This window comes from Peromyscus maniculatus, chromosome 13 (assembly GCF_049852395.1).
Source record: "Peromyscus maniculatus bairdii isolate BWxNUB_F1_BW_parent chromosome 13, HU_Pman_BW_mat_3.1, whole genome shotgun sequence".
In the NCBI taxonomy this organism is placed as follows: Eukaryota; Metazoa; Chordata; class Mammalia; order Rodentia; family Cricetidae; genus Peromyscus; species Peromyscus maniculatus.
In genome coordinates, this window is record NC_134864.1 from 6,482,466 (window position 1) to 6,501,428 (window position 18,963).

Below are 18,963 nucleotides of genomic sequence, written 5' to 3' on the forward strand. Positions count from 1 at the left end.
CTTGGTTGAGAACGATCCTTGAGCTGGATGTGTGTGCTGGGACAGCGGCACATTGGAAAGCAAGCTCCCAGAGCTGAAGCCAGCAGGGTCCGCAGAACAGCATTTAGGGATAGTTACTAGCTGTTCTTCGGGTTGCTGTGACAAGACACACTGACAAAAGAAACTGAATGGAGAAAGGGTTGGTTTGGGCTCACGGATTAATGATACTGTCTGTTGTTTTAAAAATATCGGCAGCGCTGTTACCAGGTAGAAAGGTCATGAAGCATGAAAGTTCATGAGGTATGAGCCATGACAAAACCCAGTATCAGAGCTTTACTGAGGGGGGAGGGGGGACAAAAGAACCAGGCCTGGGGAAGAAGCACATGCAGAGAGCAGAGAGAGGGGAGGAGGGGGAGGAGACAACAGACAAGAGAGAGGAGTCTGTGTCCGGATTTTTAAGGATTCCTGTGCACATGCGCAGGTGGGCTTACAGAGCTACGCCAAGCATGCGCCAATTGCGTGACCACGCTGTGCGCATTTGCACGATCACGCAGCACACTGATGACCTAAGACCCCTTGCTTAGCTACTGAACTGCGCATGTGCGGTCATGCAGCCAGAGGAGAGGCTAACACTGTCCATCATGGTGGGGAAATCGGGGCCGCAGGGGCATGAGGCAGCTGACCACATTGCATTTGCAGTCAAGTATCAGAGGGGTATGGTGATATTTTATTTGTATTAAAATGTTATTACCATGTTAATAAATAAAGTTGCCCGGGGGTCAGAGCTATTAGCAAGCCAAAGGAAAGCAGGGCAGTGGTGGTGTACGCTTGTAATCCCAGCACTTGGTAGGCAGAGCTAGGTAAGTCTCTGTGTGTTCAGGGATACAGCCAGTATTGGATACACATGCCTTTAATCTCAATACCAACCATAGAAGACCTGGAGGTCTATACAGACAGGCAGTGACAAGGCAGTCATGTGGTTGGGTTTACAACCAATGAGAAAGCAGAACAGAAACACTATCAAAAGACAGACACACAGGAAGTAGCTCTGGTTCGGAGAGGTAGGACCACCGCAGGAGGAAGGGTAAGGTTTTAGCTCTTAGCTCTGACCTCTTGACTTTCTTCTTTGCATTGGTTCTGTGTTTCTTATTTAATAAGACGGTTGGTTACATCTACAGAGGGGTGAGTGCTGCTTCTCAGCTCACTTTCTCGTTTTTATGTATTGGGGATCCCAGTCAAAGAGAAGGTGCCATCCCCTTTCTGGGGGGATTATCTCTCCCATCAGCATCTCTAGAAACACTCTTTCAGCTGAGCATGGTGTCACACACCCTCAGTCTCAGCACTTGGGAGGCAGAAGCAGGAGGAACTCTGAGTTCAAGGCCACCCTTATCTACAGTGTGAGTTCCAGGGCAGCCAGGGCTACACAGTGAAACCCTGTCTTGAAAAAAGAAGAAAAGGAAATAAGAAGCACCCTCTCAGACACACCCAGAGATGCCTTTCCTGGATGATTCCACATTGAGTCAACAGTGAAGATTAGCCATCATTATAAATTTTTATGATAAATTCCAAAAAGAAAAATGAATGAATCAAAGGTAATGGGCATCTTTCCATCTTTATAACTTTGAATCTTGATTTTTCTGTTGCCTTCTAAGGTGCCACTATCCCAGCACACATATCCAGCTCAAGGATATTTCTCAACCAAGTCATATGCTGGCTGAAGCTCTGTGTCTTGGTCTTATTTCCCATTTTTGTGATGAAAATACTCTGATAATAGCATCTTAAGGGAGAAGGGGTCTATTTGGCTCATATCATAATTCTGGGGTACAGTCCATCATGGTAGGAAAGCCAACGCAGCAGGAACTTGAAGCAGCAGGTCATATCCACAGTCAAAAGCAGAGAGCCATGAATGAGTGCTGGCGCTCAACTCACTTTCTTCATTCCTATATAATCCAGGATCCTCTGCCTAGGAAATGGTGCCACCCACAGTGTCCTGGGTCTTCCTTTATGGACATGCCCACAGGCCAATCTAATCTAGACAAACTCTCATTGAGACTGTCTTCCCAGGTGACTCTAGATTGTATGAAGTTGACAATTAAAGCTAACAGTCATACTTGGCTATACAAATTTCTCCCAGCCTATTCTAAAGGTTCAGACTATTTTGGGGGACCCAGTTCTCTCATGGCTAGGGGGAAATGGGGAAGAAATACAAGGAGAAATATCCCTGAACCTTTAAAGTTTCATCTAGGAATAGCAGATTGTTATTTCTGCTCAAGTATCATTGCCAAAGAAAATCACATCTCCAAGACTCTTCTCAATGGGATGGGATAGAGACTTCCACAGAAGGTTCTAGATCCCACTAGAACCCACAGAAGATTCTAGATCCACAGGAGACTGGCAGTATGAAGAACTCATCCCTTTATATCCACCTGGAATTGACTATTTACTGAGCCTGAGGATACTGAGACCCACAGCTGTTCATATTAGATCCTGTACCATTGATGTATAAGCTCCATTGCCTCTTGCCTTGTTTTAACCATATCTAGATTATTTACAATAGCTGATGAGGTAATTGCTTTAGGGAATAGTGAGAATGTCTGTGAATGTTAAGAACAAATGTGTTTTCTCCCCCAAAACATTTGCAATACACAATTAACTGACTCTCCAGATGAAGAATTCACAAATGGGGGAGCTGACTGTGTGTACATTATACGAGGAGAGTGTGATAGTTTGAATGAGAATCATCCCATAGGCTCATGTGAATGATTCCCCAGGCTCATATATTTGAATGCTTAGTCAATAGGGAATAAAACTGCTTGAGCAGGATTAAAAAGATTGGGAGGTGTGGCCTTGTTGGAGGAAGTGTGTCAATGTGGATGAGCTTTCAGGTTTCAAAAGTGCATACCAGACCCAGTCTCTATTTCTCCCCCACTCTCTGCTGCTGGTAGATCAGGATGTAAAGCTCTCAGCTACTTCTCCAGCACCATGTCTAACTGCTTCCTGCCATGGTGCTCATGGACTAATGCTCTGAAACCACAAGCAAGTCCTCAATGAAATACTTTCTTCTAAGCATCTAAGAGTTGCTTTAGCTAGACAGTGGTGATGCACACCTTTAATCCCAGCACTGGGAGGCAGAGGCTAATGGATCAAGGCTAGCCTGGTTTATAGAGCTAGTTCCAGAACAGTCAAGAATGTTACATAGAGAAACCCTGTCTTGAAAAACAAGGAAAGTTGCTTTGATCAGGGTGTCTCTTCACAGCAATACAGCAGTAACAAACACAGGAAGAACAGCTAATAGCAAAGAAGAATAATAAAAGCAACCTGCAAGTGGCCATGCTTAGAGGCTGGAACTGGAAGCCCCGACTTCCAGGCTTCAGGCCTCTAACCCTGTCCATTACTTCCAGAGGACTGAAGACATCCCTTCTGATTGGATCTCTGACCTCACACTCCTTGCTTCAAACCAATAAACTATGAAAAGCTTTAGGACATAATTCAGGATAAGATAGAGAATCCATCTCAATTTCTGGAATGACTTACAAAGGCTCTCTTACACTATACTAATCTAGATCCTAAGAGCCCAGAGGCCAGACAGCTCCTTATGACCCATTTCATCTCTCAGAGCTTCCCCAACATTGGGGCAAAACTTAAGCATCTGGAGAAAGGGCCCCTGACCCCATAGGCAGAAGTCTTGGCACTGGCTTCTAAGGTGTGCCAAGCCCATAAACAAAATTGCCAAATGCTGGCACAGGCTATACAACTGGCTGACTGACAGCCCCCAGGTTCCTGTTTTAAACGTGGTTAAGAAGGCTAATGGGCTTGCACCTGCCCTGCCCCATGCAGGCTGCCTGGCCCTTGTCCAAAGTGCCACCAAGAGGGACATTGATGCACCTTGTGACATGGGGACATCAAATGAATACCACCCTCCAGCTGATCTCCTAAGCTTGGCCATGGATGATTAAAGGTGCCCAGGTTCCAACACGGTGACAGTCATCTCCCACAGGGAACCTAGGGTAGCCATTACAGTATTGGGGAGATCCATTTCCTTCCTTTTGGATACTGGGGCCACTTACTCAGTCCTTAGGGAGTTTTGGGGTCCCACCTCTTCTTCTCATCTCCCTGTTGTTGGAGTAGAGGGACAACCTTACCTACTTCCTCAGACCCCACCACTTAATTGTATTTTCAGGGGTATCCCTCTTATACATTATTGGCCATGCCAAACTGCCCTATGTCCCTAATGGGAAGAGATTTTTTAAGCTAAGGTAGGAGCTTCTTTTAGTTTGCTCCCCGCATTTGCCTGACTCCAGACTCACCAGCAGCTCCTCTCCTCCTCCTGCTAGCCACCCAGCCCACCAGCTCTAACATGTCATTTCTCTTGCCAGCCTCTCAGGTGCACCCCAAAGTCTGGGACACCTGCAACCTGCTATTGCTAGGCACCATTCCCCTGTTGTTATCTAGGACCCTACCAAGTATGTTACTCAAGCTCAGTACCCTCTCTCACTCCAGAGCCAATGGGGGAATTAAGCCTATTATCTCTGACCTTCTCAGGAAAAAGCTACTTCGCCTGACTTCTTCTTTTAACATCCCTATACTTTCAGTTAAGAAGTCTAATGGAACCTACCACCTGGTTCAAGACCTCTGGCTCATTAACTCTGCAGTGGTCCCCCTCCATCCTGTGGAGCCTAACTCTTACACACTTCTTTCCACTGTCTCTTCAGGAACCTTCTCGCTTCTCAGTTCTGGATCTCAAGGACGCCTTCTTTTCTATTCTTCCCAGCCCTCAGTTTCAAAATATCTTTGCCTTCACCTGACTGACCCCAGCACTCACCTGTCTTTGCAGCTGGCCTGGACCGTTTTGCCACAGGGATTCAGGGACGGCCCACATCTGCTTGGTCAGGCCCTGGCCTCTGACTTGCATTCTTTGTCGCTCCCTGGCTCTAAACTAATACAGTATGTAGATGACCTTCCACTCTGCAGCCTGCCATTACAACTGAGCCAAACCAACACCTCTGCTCTCCTATAAATTTCTTGTCCAGCCAGGGTTATAGGGTCTCACCTTCCAAGGCCCAGCTGTCCACTCCTCAGGTCACCTTTTTGGGTCTAAACATTACTCCAACCCACAAGGCTATTATAGCAGATAGAAGGCATCTAATCCAGTCTCTTGCATTCCCCTCTACAAAACAGGAGATTCTGTTCTTTCTGGGAATAGCTGGCTTCTTACAGTCCTGGGTTCCATCTTTTTCTCTCCTTGCTCACCCCTTGTATGAGGCACCTCTGGGCTCCCCACAGGAACCCCTCATTCACCCTGTTACTAAACCCTTCCAGAAGCTCCAACAGGCTCTCCTCCAGGCCCCAGCACTTCACCTCCCAGACCTAACCTGTCCCTTCTCCCTCTATGTAACAGAAAGAGATGGATTTGCCCTTGGGACCCTAGGGCACCAGCTGGGACTTTCCTGTGCCCCTGTAGCACACCTGTCAAAGAAGCTAGACCTCACCACTCAGGGCTGGGCACCTGCATCCGTGCCTTAGCAGCTGCTGAGCTTATTCGGGAATCAAAGAAGCTAATCTTTGGGTCACCCACCCCTATCTTCTCCCACCACAGCCTGCCCCATCTCTTAACTTACAAAGGTTTACAAACTTTACCTCCTCCCCAAGTTCTTTCTCTCCAAGTGGCATTACTGGAAGATGTCACACTTACTTTCCAGACTTGCCTACCCCTTAATATTTCAAGCCTCCTTCTTCTACCTAATGCTGACTATTCTCCATCTCATTCCTGCACTGAAACCCTAGAGGAACTATTACCCCACCCTTCACACATACAGGAGGGCACATTGTCTCAGGCCACTTATAACTGGTACACAGATGGCAGCGCCTTTTTACGTGAGGGGACCCGTAAAGTGGGCTACTCCATAATGTCAGATACTGGGGTAGTTGAAACACAGGCATTAACCGCACACACCACTAACCAACAGGCTGAACTAATAGCTCTCACCCGTGCCTTCCAATTTGGTACAGGGACAATCCCTAAACGTTTACACAGACTCCAAATATGCTTTCCATATCCTCCTGTCCCATGCTGCTATCTGGAAAGAATGTGAGCTCCTTACAGCAAAAGGGGGATCCATATCTAACTCAGGCCAAATAATGGCCATGCTAAAAAGCCTCCCATCTCCCCAAAGCTATAGGAATTATGCACTGCTGGTCTCATCAGACTGACAGCTCCATCATCTCTAAGGGAAATATCTGGGCTGACCAGGCAGGTGGGACAGCAGCCCGGACTCACCCCACCCACCACAGGGAATCCATACAGTAAAACCCACATCCTCACAGTCATCCTCTGACACTAGGCAAATTCTGTGCTATCTACACCATCTCTTTCACCCTAATAGTCAGGCCCTGTCTCAGTTTGTAAAGCCCACCTACAGTCTGCCTGTGAGGACTTACAGTTCTCAAGAACTATGACTGCCTCTTGTAAAATTGCCAAAAAGTCAGATCCCAATTCCAAATATTGGAGCCAACCTTTTCCCACCCACCAGGCCAGGGACTGACTGGCAAATGGATTTTACCCATGTGCCCACTGTCAGACAAATTAAATATCTTCTCATGATCATGGACCCCTTTTCAAGTTGGGTAGAGGCATTTACAGTTTCTAAACAGACACAGACAATCGCTGACCTCCTTCTCAGGGAGATCATCCCCAGATTTGGGATCCCTGCTTCTCTCCAGTCTGACAATGGCCCAGAGTTCACCTCCCAGATTTCCCAAACCCTATCTAAAGCTCTTAACATTCCTTGGCATTTCCATATCCCTTACCATCCTCAGTCCTCAGGGAAGGTGGAACGTACCAACTGCTCTTTAAAAACATTCTTGTTAAGATGTCACAGGAACTTCACCTTGATTGGGTGAAATTATTGCCTCTGGATCTTTTCGGGCTCTGGGTTCTTCCCAAGCAGCCCCTTTCAATTGTACCATTTGAACTCATGCATGGTTGGCCAGCTCTAACCCCTGGCCTCCTATCCAAACCTTCACCCCTCCCTGACCACCTGCTCACCCCCTTGCTCTATCACCTCTAGTCTCTTCTGTGGAATTTTGCTGATCATTCCCTACCACAGCCATGTGACAACCCCTGCCCGCCAATCCACATTGGGGATCAGGTCCTTCTTTCCCGAGCACTAACACTAACCAATAAAATTCTGATAACAGAGTACTAAACACTATAATATCATAGTTATCAGCTCAGGATTTTAAATTCCCTTTGACTGCTTCTTAATGTGTTTAAAATTCGTCTCCTTTGTAAAGTTAAAAATTCTCCCGAGCTTTAGAACCAGCTTGGACCCACTCAGACAGGTCAGATCCACTTCAGATAAGTATCATTCAGACTTCCCTGGTCCTGGGACCCCTCTCCTTCATCCTGGAACCCCTCAGGGAACCGTGCCCCATCTCATCTCCCCTTTCCCCACAAGGTAAAATTTCTTTTTCTCTAAGCTTCCTCTTTCTGCCTTGCCAGCACCTTGTCAGATCCAAACTGTTAGATCCAAGCAGCGATGGACAATTTCACGGGGCTAATAGCAGCAGCTAAGACAATTCAGCCTACCTCAGAACATCTGGCTACCTCAAGAAAAGCCCCCCTCCCTACTCCCCAAAAATTAACTAATGCCCACTAAGTCAGCTGGAAGCAGTTCTGGAAGACACAGCGCCCCCATTCCCATTCCCCCACCACTCCTAACCCTCTATTTGTAAAATAATAAAAGGGGTGGAATGTCATCACTCCTAGCCACTTTATAGCTACATCATTGCACATGCGCTGTCCAGAAGTCAGGCAAAATGCTTAGTCACTCCAGGGCCTTACATCCGATGTAATCCCTGTACCATGCAGTCATGTAATCTGTGCGCAGTGTCATCATGTAATCTATGTGCATGTGTGGTGTAGCTATGTAAGCCCATACGTGCATGTGCAAGGTGACCCATAAAAGCAGATTCCACCCATTCCCACTCTCTCCTCATTAATCGTTTCCCATGGGCCTGTTCATGTTTCCTATACTTTCCCCTCCCTAACGAAACTCTTATAGTGGGTTCCGTTGTACCTCGTGTTTTCTCTCACCTGGAAAATAGCACCGCAAATAAATAACACACATGCTACCCACAAAACATGGGCTCATGTCCACTTCAACCTCAGAGCCTTTTCTGGATCCTTAAGTGGTTGACCTTTGTCCCTGAGACCTTCGGAGAGATTAGTGTCTCCTACCATGATCCTTAACTTTGCCAGCTTCTACCACCTTCTCATTACTCCACCGCAAGATACCAGCACACCACCTAGCTAAGGCTAAGAAAGAAAGATACTCTGTGATCAGACCACCTCCCCAGAGCTACTTCTTCAAGGAGGGTATGCTGGACAGTTGCTGCTCTCCATCAATGGGTACTGGCAAAAGACAGAGTACACTCCTGCACCATCCTTCTGCATGTCCATTATCTGTAGAGAGTTACATTACGAAAAGTCCATTTTTGTTAGCTGCAGCTGAGAGATCCATGCAAACAAACTTTCTGGGTTTAGTCTTTGTCCTGGCAGCCAAAGGTAGCCAGAGAAAACAAATAAACTGACATGGACAATCACAGACTGGGTTGTTAGAGCACACAGCTATGATCACAGCACCTGGACATAAACAATCACAGACTGGGTTGTTAGAGCACATACCTGTGATCAGCGCACCTGGACAAGAACAATCACAGACTGGGTTGTGAGAGCACACAGCTATGATCAGAGCACCTGGACATAGACAATCACAGACTGGGTTGTTAGAGCACATACCTATAATCAGCGCACCTGGACAAAAACAATCACAGACTGGGTTGTGAGAGTACATATCTGTGATCAGAGCACCTGGACATAGACAATCACAGACTGGGTTGTGAGAGCACATAGCTGTTATCAGAGCACCAGGATAGAGACAATCACAGACTGGGTTGTGAGAACACCCAGTTCTGGAGGATCACAAGTTCAAGGTCAATAGGTTTAATCCATAACATAACAAACAAAAACAAAAATTTGAAATAAATAGATGAATGAATTCTCTGGTTTGCCTCCAAAACAGCAACAACAACCCTCCAAGGTCATCTTTGACTACATAGTAAATTCTGGGCCAGCCTGGGGTATCAAGAAATAAAAATTAAAACCAAACAACAAAAACCCTATGTGGACACATAGCTTAACTTAAAATGAGAAAAGAAATCTAGCAACCCAGAATCTAAGAAAACAGACAAAAAAAAAAAAAAAAGCACCTGCCACCTCACTATTGGCCATCCCTAATACTGTTGAGTTTTTCCTTCAGATTTTATCCATAAGCTCAATGAAATTTAAATACTCCTTTACATAAACTGACACTCAGCCTGTCATCTGGCATCAGTAGGCATTCCTCATAAGTTGGCTTTTAATGGCCCGCTCATTTTCTAGTCACAGAAAGGATCAGGAGTACTCTGTAATTTCGTTAGGCAATCCCCTACGGCTGAAGAGATGGTTTTCATTTTTGGAATGATCACCAATATACTCTGAGAACTTTTATGTCTTTGTTTTGCTGCATACACAGAAACCTGTGGCTGTTTGACTCAGCAGTGGGAATGGAACACAGTATGTCATATTTACAAGAAGTCTAAGTGAATGACGGCTGTTTCTAGTGTATGTGGAATCTGTGGGGAAAGCCACCTCTCAAGAGAGTGTGACACAGTGTCTATGGCCTACATGGGAGTTTGTTATAATAACAAAATTTGGGTGAACACCACTGAGGGGAAGAAAAACATCTTCTACCCACCATGGGCTTATCAGCCTGTCCCCATAACAAAAAGAAAGCACGCAGACTCACTGAATCCAGATGTTTCTGGACTTAGCATGGAGTTATATTCCTATCAACCCTTCATAAATTGAAAATACTGTTGATTGAAAATGCTCAGTGGGTGGGAGGACTTGATGCCCAAGCGTGAGGACTTGAGTTTGAACCCCTAGCATGCTTTTGGGTGTTTTTTATTCTTTTTGGGGGGGAGGCACCACCCAGTTCCCAAATAAATCACACACAGGGGCTTATTCTTTGTTATGAGTACCCAGTCTTATTTTGGCTTAATTTCTTGCCAGCTTAACTTAAATTGTGCCATCTGTCTTTTTGTCTCGGGGCTTTTCCTGTTCTCTTACTTCTGTAAATCGTACTCTTTCTTGTGGCTCTCTGTGTAACTGGTGGCTGACCCCTGGGGTCCTCCTCCTTCTCTGGCTCCTAGATCTTAGCTCCTTCCTCCCAGTTTTCTCCTTCTCTCTGCCTGCCAGCCCTGCCATCCTTTCTCCTGCCTTGCTATTGGCCGTTCAGTTCTTTATTAGACCATCAGGTGTTTTAGACAGGCACAGTAACACAGCTTCACAGAGTTAAACAAATGCAACATGAACAAAAGTAACACACCTTAAAATAATATTCTACTACAAAGCCCTCTGAGCTGAGGAGGTTTGGGGCAGGGGGTGGGGTGAGAAGTGCCGGGAGGAGCCACAGGTACTGAGTGAGCCTAGGGGTCAAACATGACCTTTGGTAAGCTAATAAACACCACCGTGAGCCACTTGTCCTGTCTTTCTTCGGGACCTGACAGGAAGCAAACATAAAACAGATGTGAAATAGAATGCATGGTCACGTCAATACTCACAGAGAAAAGGAGGATTCCAGTGTTGGCCAGGGCAAAGTCGAGTCCCAAAATCCCACTGCCCATAATGGTGTTGCTCAGGTTAAAAACAGATATGCCCAGGGAGGTCGTTCCTGGGAAATATTCATCACATTTCCTTTTCTCCAAATGGCTGTTGGTGAGACTTCGTCTGCTTTCACGATCCGAGATAAACTTGCTATTTATCTGGCTGTTCTCTACTTCAGTGAAGTCATTAGAGTCACTGCTGATGTCATCTTTGGGCACTGTCATGTTCTGCAAGTCCCTTAACTTGAGGCCACTTTCTGTCGTCAAAAAGTCAGTCCAAACTTCTGCTCTGAGTGTCTTTAGAAGCAGGGAGCATCAAGGGATTGTGGGTTCGTGTCCCATCTGGGGTGCCACTTATTATGATCAATTCACGTGAGTCTATTAAATGGGTAACAGAATTAATTAAGATATAAATTGAGGAACTATTCTCACAAACACAGAATGGAGTAGACAGCAGAAGTTGTCCTCTGATCTGACAGGGAGTGAATCCACCTCGCAGGCAGGAGTAGGGAGAAGGGGCATGTGACCCTTCTCCAGCTCCTTATAAGAGGTCATGTACAACAGCTGGAAGCACCACCTCCTTTGTGCTGCATAGCCCAAGGTCATGGGCAGAGCAAATACCACTACACTAAGCACCCATGTAAAGAGCCAGGCATGGATGCAGGTGCTCACCTTAATCCCAGTGCTGTGTGGGATGAAGACAGGATGCCCGGTGCTTGCAAGCTGCCAGCCTAGCTCTGAGTTCAGTGAGAGACCCAAACTACTAAGTAGGCATGTGCTTGTATTCAGTTCATGTAGCCACGTAAAAAACATTTAGGTAACATCTATATTCCCAGGCTGGTTGGTTTGCAATTTTTCAACTCAGGAGCTGAAACCAACACCTGGCACTTCCCAGGGTTCTTCCTACAGGTGGGAAAGCAAAGAAGCCTGCTTTGTGGGGAGTCAGATGTTAGAGAGCTAAAGGCAGAATAAGGAACAGTAGCTTCTGTTACTGCTTCCCACCCTTTTCGTCCAGCTGGCCTCATGGAATATTTCCTAAGTATTGAACCTCTGTCTCTTTTTGATTGGTGGAAATAACCTTTGCAAACTGCAGTTTCTCTGCTCACTCTAAACTATCCTGAGCTATTGCAACCTCATCTTTTTTCTTTTAGTGAAACACTTATCTCCCAATATTTCCAACACTTTCCTAGTAGCTAATTCAAGAATTCGAAGATTTGAAAAAAATGTTTTCCCCAACAGCTGTGCATTTGAGGAAAATGTGACATGACTGAGTTCTGTGTTTTTAAGAAAAACCTGATGAAAAACAGCTCCTTGCAATGAAATCACATTCTTCTGCCTCTGCCTTTGGGTTGCCTGTAAAAATGCAGGCTATCTGGTAAGTTTTAGTTTCGGACAAACAGCAAATACATTTTGCAATCTGAGTATGTCCCAAATACATTATCCCTCTTCCTCTCCCAATTGAAGAATCAGTGTCTCTGCTCCCTATCTGCAGAGACCACAGCCACTGGAGGCTTCATAGAGGGGGTAATGTCCATAAGATAGGAATCAGCAGCTAGACAGAACAGCCTGGCATTTGTTTCTCGCTAAAGATGGGATAATTCTCATTATGCCAGAAACTAAAACTCCAATGGATTTAGCTTAAAGGTCTAATTGAGTTTTATTAGTGATCTGCAGTTCTGGTGGTATGCCAAATCCAGATCTGAGAGGGCTGAGCTGGCGGGCTGTCTGTTTTTATAACGTTGCTTGAACAGTGTTAATTGTTAACAGGTCCTCACTACTTCCTCACAAGACCGAAATCCTCAGGGGTGAGTGCCCAAGCACACTAGCAGAACTGGCCTGGTTGTTCAGCTGTCATTTCTTTATGTACCTAGATTGGTTGGGTAGCATGAGGCTTTGACATGAGTGACTCCATTTTGGTTTTGGTCTTGGGAGGCCTGCAGCCAGAGTTATGTCTGAAACAGTGCCCCTACCCATCTGATTTAAGGGCTCTGTGATGGCTGCTTGGGAGCCAGTGGAAAGAAGATAAGCATTGAAAAGATCTCAAAGGTAATCCTGATATGATAGTGTATAAGCTCCCCTCTCCAGTGTAGGGCAGAAGGATGTAGAGAGTGATTCTCTCTTCCCCAGATTCCTGGGAAAGGAGACATGCAGTGTCCTAAAGGAGAAGGGAGCCAGTGGAGGAGAGAGCCAGGGCAGCAATCCTTCTGTCAGCCTCTGAAGCCATGTGACTAGATATTCCAGGCAGTGAAGCTTCACATTCCCTGTGTGTCTGAGGCAGAAGCTGCTCACAAATTCACAGGTACTTAGGACAGAAGCAGCATGGAGGAGGGAGGCTGCTGACAAGGTCACAGGAGCAGGAAACTGAACAAGGCCAGCTGTGGAAAGTGCTCTCAGAAACCTCAGGTTGGGAAAAGCTAGGGTTCTTGATTAAATGCTGAAGAATACAACTTCAAGTTGAATAAAAGTCATTTATTAAGAAAAGTGTTTTAATATGGATTCAAGTACAGGCTAGGGGTGGTAATGAAGAATTAAGGGAAGGACAGCTATGTACATCAAAAGATAGAATGGAGTATGGGTTTCCTGAGAAAGAGTCACATTTAAGTGTCTTAGCACTGCCCTTGCCCCCTGCCCCGTATAGTGTGTGTTTGTGTGTGTGTGTGTGTGTGTGTGTGTGTGTGTGTGTGTCCAGAAATCTTAGGCAGATAGACAAACTGACAGACAGACAAAGAATTAGAATATTACAACTTTGAGTCCAGCCTGGGCTACAGTGTGAGATATCCCCCCCACACACACACACACACAGTGCTAATAGTCTTACATTTACCTAATGATTTTTCATTAGTAGACTGATAAAGTAAACACCTAGGTCATAAAAGATCAAAAGAGTTTTTTCTTTTTTTTGTTTTGCTTTTGTTCAATTTCCCATTATTTCTTTGATAATTCCTTACAACGTTCTTTATCATATTCATCCTCTGCCCCTAACTCCTCAAAGATCTATGCCCCAACCCTGTCCCTACCCACCCTCCTCTTTGTTCTTTTTTTCTTTTCTTTTTTTAAACCCATCAAGTCCAATTTGTACTGCCTTATACTCTTGGATATGAGACCTTCCACTGGAGGGTGGTCAACCTGGCAGAAGCCATGCCTTTAAAGAAAACTGACTCTCTCTCCCCCCATTCTCTCTCTCTCTCTCTCTCTCTCTCTCTCTCTCTCTCTCTCTCTCTCTCTCTCTCTCTCTCTCTGTCACACACACACACACACACACACACACACACACACACTAATAGACACCCTTGGGTCATCCAACATCCAAAGCCTACTTCCATTGTGGTTCAGTGACCCAAAATTACTTGTAGATAGATCTTTTGTCTACTTTTGTACATAATTATATAATGGAATCATTTAGCTCTTTGGAAAAGAAGGTCTTTATGACAGAAGTTTCCTATCCCAAACACCTGCTCCCAAATAACCACTCTGAGACTTACATTACTTATAAATACTTTGCTGCGAGCTCAAGCTTATTACTAACTAGCTCTTACAACTTAAATTAACCCATTTCTATAAATCTATATTCTGCCACATGACTCCTGGCTTTACCTGTCATCTAGCATGTCCTGCTCCCTCTGCAGATCCTGGCAACTCCCATGACTCTGCCTTCCTTCTTCCCATCATCCTCAGTTTGGCTTTCCTGCTTAACTTTCTACCTGGCTAGAAGCCTGTCAGCTTTTTATTAACCAATGAGAGTAATACATATTTATAGTGTACAGGAGGATTATTCCACAGTAGGTCTGTGGTAGTATTCTAATTGTACTGAAATGTGATTTTGATTGTATGTTAATAAATAAAGTTGCCCGGGGGTCAGAGCTATTAGAGCCGTAGAAAGAGTATGGCAGTGGTGGCACACGCCTTTAATCCCATAGATCTCTGTGTGTTCAGGGATACAGCCAGCATTGGAGACATACGCCTTTAAGACCTAGAGGACTGTACATACAGACAGTGACGAGGCAGTCACATGTTTGGGTTTACAACCAATGAGAAGGCAGAATGACTTTGAAACGACTGACACACAAGGAAATAGCTCTCTTTCGGGAAGCTGGGACATAGCTGGAGGAAGGGTAAGATTTTAGCTCTGAGCTCTGACCTCTTGGCTTTCTCTTTTACATTGTTTCTGTGTTTCTTATTTAATAAGACGGTTGGTTACATCAACATAGGTCTTGGCATTGTTTTTGTTTCCCTGGGGGATGGGAAGAGACAAAATAAGTTTTATTATAAATTATACACATATATGAAAGTTTTATCAAAATTTATCCAGAAATATCAGTGTGCTTGCATTAAGGGCTCTTTTCTCAATGGATCATCCCACCTACACCTGTGTTAATTGCACACTTCATCCAGAGATATTGTAAATGGTAGATAATTCCATCTCCATGTGGCTATCAGGGCTGCCCTCTAGCTTTGTAGAAGGTATCATCAGCCCTTTCTGAATGCAGACCAGCTAGTAACTAGAGCCCAGGCCTGAGGGAGAGGGAGATGGGAGCTGCTTTCTGAGCAGGCTTGGCAGGCCTGACCAGCACATGCAGTGGCTGGTTGCCCATCCGATAGTGGTGATGGTGAATTCCAGGAAGAGCATCTAAAGTCCCTAGACACCAGAGATGGAGAAGAGGATGTGAGAGATCAGAATAGATGCCTACCCTGGGGAGTACAGGTCTGAGATGGCCATCTGGGTGACTTTGAGCACGTGCAGAATAGCTACAGTTTTGTGCTTCCTCTAGGATGTAGGAAAAGAATGTGCCCCTTGTTCTGTGTACCATCTCGGCTGTCTTACAGGAACCTGTAAGGACACCTTTCTCATCATCTAGAGCGAGTGAGGAGGGTAAAATGTCAGACTCTGGTTCTGTTCCTGATATATCCAAATGCTCTTAGCAGTAGGACTCTAAAAGCAACAGGCCAGCTTTCTGCCAGCCAAGAGCACCCTACTAGTAGAGATTTAACCAGAAATTACGAATGCAGACCACTGATTGTGCCCCTGGTGGCTCCAGCCAGAAACAATTATCCACTTGGCTCATTAAGACAAGTAACAAATGGCTAATTGTCTCTACAATTAGCCAAGAGCTGATTCAGTTGCTTGTGACTGTGAACCAGGGACTTTGAAGACAGACTGGCAATGGCAGAATGGAAATTCAAATTCAGATGTAGAGAGATGGGCTGTCTTTTCATTTGGGGTGCTCTTTCTTTACAAAGGGAATGGGGGGCGGGGAGGGGAGTGTACAAAGAGAGGGTTGCCCAAGTGAGCCTGTGCTATGCTGGAGTGACCCTGCACTGTTCTCTCTCTCAAGCCCTGCAATTCACGGTGAGAGAAAATACACTGAGTCATGAAGATGTGGGATTGGTTTAGACAAAAGCCACTTTTTTGTGTGTAGCCCTGAGGAGGCAAAGTCTATATTCCTGACCCTTCTGGAAATTTCCTGAGGCCTACTGTGAGGGGAGCTGAGACACAGGGCCAGCACCCAGTCTTGCTGGATAGATGTGAGCACAAGGCAATGAAGGGGTTGCAGTGTGTGTTTTCTGTCTTAGTCTGGGATTTAATGGCAATATGCCGTTATCTGCTGTTAGTTTATAAGCATTGGAGATGTGTTTTCTACACTTCGAGTGGCCAGGAGGTCCAATGCTAAGGAGTTGGCAATTCTGTGACTGGTGAAGGCTTTCTCTCTCTGGCATCGTCCATGTGTTCTCATATGGCATAAGGCTCAGACAGGGTTCTTTTTATTTTTAATAATTTATTTAAATTTATTTTGTGTGCATGGGTGTGAAGGTGTCAGATTCCCTGGAACTGGAAGTACAGACAGTTGTGAGCTGCCGTGTGGGTGCTGGGAATTGAACTCAGGTCCTCTGGAAGAGCAGCCAGTGCTCTTAACCACTGAGCCATCTCTCCAGCCCTCAGACAGGGTTCCATCACAACTTTTAACAGGTCTTAGAGCCCTGATGACCTGACCTCCTCCTAGAGGTCTTGCTCCTACTCAAGTAGGCTGGACAGCCGTGGGGAAAGAGGAAGCCATAGGGCAGCTCAAGACTGTGAAATGAGGATCTAGGCTATGCAGGAGCACCCCAAACTAGCTGGAACTAGCATGGCTGACTTAGATGACCCCTGACCAGGCTTCACTTCATTACAATGGTACCTCCACATCATTAGCCTTGTACAACTGCCTTCTCCCATCAATGCATCTATCTGTCTGACACCATGATACAGCCAGAAGACCTCATATAAGAACAGAAAAAGGGAAGTGATCCTATTCTAGAAAAAAAAAAATCACAGCCCATTCCTGGAATTCTCTACCCCACCTCCCAATTCATAAGTAATGTCCTAATATCCTTTAAACTTTGCCCTTTAAGCCAACTCCCTCAAATCTAGTAGCTGGGACTCTGCTTCAAGAACACTGTATCCACCCTGGCATGTACACAGCGGTCGGTCCTCTTCAGTATCTCTCCCGCTCAACACCAGCACTTAACTCTGTATTAATATAAGGTTATATTAAATTGCTGATGCACACCTGTCGTTCTAGCACTTTCAGGATAGAGATGGGAAGATCAGAAGTCTGAGGTCATCTTTGACTGCGCATCAAGTTCAAGGCCAGCTTGAGCTACTTGAGGTCCTGTCTCAAAACGAAAACAAAACAACCACAACTCTAAAACCATCTTTTTCATAACAAACTCCAGTTGTGCTCCATGAGTACTTGTCCTAAAATCCTTTTCTGTGGTACAGAGTGAAGACCATGGCTTCACTGAGTAGAAGGTTCTAGAAAGAACTCAGGATGCATTAAGCTCTGTCTCCTGCTCCTGGTGACAATAGAGGGGATTGGATTTCATCAGGAATTCCAGAAATACAAACATTCAACCATTGCCCTTTCCTCTGACTCTTAATGTGAAAACTTGGGTGTTGGCCCAGACACCTCCCTCTGTTTCCTGTGATGGCATTGAACTTCATTTTGCTCCTGGTTCCCCTGACTTCCTGAGGTCGTTGCTGTATCAAGTCTGTTTCCGGTGGTGACACCCAAGAGCCTATGCAGCTTTTGTGTGGAGAGGGTGTGTCTACTGTCAAGGGCAGCAGGTGGAGGCCAGCCCTCCTGCTTTTGAAGAGATACACTTGACAGCAGGCATGGGGACTGAAAGGGGAGATAACAAAAATAAACATGAGGGAGAAATAATAATAATAATAATATATATATATATATATATATATATATATATATATATATATATATAGAGAGAGAGAGAGAGAGAGAGAGAGAGAGAGAGAGAACTCTGGTTCAGCTGTTGGAAGAGACCCCTCGCTCCTGCTGACCCCTCAGAGACTTTCATCTCAAATCCTCAGATCTGTTTGACCTATATAAGGACTGATAATGATTGAAATCCTGATTATATCCCAAGTGTTTACATTATAGAAAGTAGGTACTTGAATGACCTGGTGATGAGTACTACAGAGTTTCACCATAGCAGTCATTTAGACAATCCTGTCCTCTCAAGTGTCTACATTAAATCTCATAAATGTAAGCATGGAATTTGAGTGCACTGGCTCCCTGAACCCAAACCCCCGCCCCAGGCCAGTTGAGGGCATCTCCCCTGTCAGATCTCCTGGAGCTGGAGTGACGTGCCGTTGTGAGATTCACAGCAAAAATGTTAGGAATCAAACTTTGGGTCATCTGGTCTAGAAGAGCAGGAGGCACACCTAGCTGCTGAGCCATCCCTCCAGCACCCATGCCATTTTTATATTCAGAAAATACCGACCACATTGGAACAGGAAGAATGGTTTAGTTGTTGTTTTGTTTCGTTTTGTTTTGTTTTTGTGAGGGAGGTTTCGAAACAGAGTTTCTCTGTGTAACAGCCCAGGCTGTCCCAGAACTCACTCTGTAGCCCAAGCTGGCCTTGAACTCACAGAGATCCACCCGTCTCTGCCTCCCAAGTGCTGGGATTAAAGACGTGCGCTGCTGCTGCCCGGCATGGTCTAACTTTTATGCTTCTGTGAGGAACTCTTCAGAAGGTGATGCTTGCCGTTTGCAGTCGTTTGAAGCCTAACTTTCTGTCATCGCTTGGAGGGCAGACGTCCATGGGCATCTTGGATTATCAAGACATCATTTCCTTTGATCAGAGGCTGCCCCAAAACTCTGGGAAGGACAATTGTCCAGTGCTTGGGTGTTGGGGTTTTTCCATTTTCAAAACAAAACAAAACAAAACAAGGCAAAAACCATGGTGACAGAGAGGCAGGGGGAGGGAAGGTGTGTATTG

The 18,963-nt window shown here is 45.4% G+C and overlaps 1 long non-coding RNA gene across 1 annotated transcript; it reads left to right on the plus strand.

Annotated features, from left to right (window-relative positions):
- Positions 1 to 2,364: 2,364 nt before the first annotated feature.
- Positions 2,365 to 17,873, plus strand: LOC143268346 (uncharacterized). The gene is made up of 3 exons (XR_013044200.1): positions 2,365 to 2,544; positions 11,926 to 12,061; positions 17,244 to 17,873. It is a non-coding gene; the product is annotated as an uncharacterized LOC143268346 (long non-coding RNA).
- Positions 17,874 to 18,963: the final 1,090 nt, after the last annotated feature.